Source organism: Arachis ipaensis, chromosome B06 (genome assembly GCF_000816755.2).
Source record: "Arachis ipaensis cultivar K30076 chromosome B06, Araip1.1, whole genome shotgun sequence".
NCBI classification, from domain to species: domain Eukaryota; kingdom Viridiplantae; phylum Streptophyta; class Magnoliopsida; order Fabales; family Fabaceae; genus Arachis; species Arachis ipaensis.
This window is the reverse complement of record NC_029790.2, coordinates 32329119-32330063: the sequence shown is the minus strand read 5'-3', so window position 1 is coordinate 32330063 and position 945 is coordinate 32329119.

Genomic DNA, 945 nt, shown 5'->3' with positions numbered 1-945 from the left:
AACATGCGGCCATGCGGCCCCGTCTCTCAGATCCATCCGAAGCCGCACCCATGATTTCCAAATAAGGAAAGCCAGCGTAAAATCTAAATCGCCATTGGTAGTATGTGTGCAGAGTGTCAAGTATTAAAATCTATACCAAGAGTAAGCTTAAAACTTCATCATTCATGGTCAATTAACTAACTCATCTTCAAAATTTTAATCCAATTTCAAAAAGAAAAAAACTATTCGCTATTTTTTTCCTTTTCTACTGCCTTTCCTTGGTTCTTTCATGCTTTGACTTCACTTTAATTCTTCTCAAGTTTCTACCACCCTAACAATAATTTTAAAAATTTAATTCCAAAAAATGTCAAATATGTTGGATGATCAATTTACTGTGTATGTAGATAGTTATTTTAATTCTTAATTGGAAGATTATTTTATTCAATTTGGTTTAAGTATATAATTAACAAATGTTGGATGGTCATTTTACTAGGTAGTTAGATGATTATTTTAATAACTACGTGGATAGTTGTTTGATGGCCGGTGAAGTAGCTTTTAACGCTGGAGAAGTGAGATGATTGATGAGAGTAGGGTAGCAGACGGTTGGGGGCAATGAAGAGGATGTTTGGATAAATTCCTTTAGTAAATTAGGGTTGAGATGGTTAATATTTTGAAATAACTGTTTGGGATTTTTTTCTCTTGTATTGGGCCAAATCTAAAACCCATTGTATATATTATCAAGATTTCTCGTTATCTCCCTAGTGAAATTCCTATCTAATTTATTGGCGAAAGATAAATGAAAACATTTATAAGGTGGCATTTACAGTGCCTATAGTTACAGTAACTAGATAAGTATTAACTAATATTAAAGTCACAATTGGTAATATTTTTATTTTATAAATTAAAAAATATTATTAAATAATAAAAATATGTTATTTTAAATTTAGTAATACTTTTAAAACATCT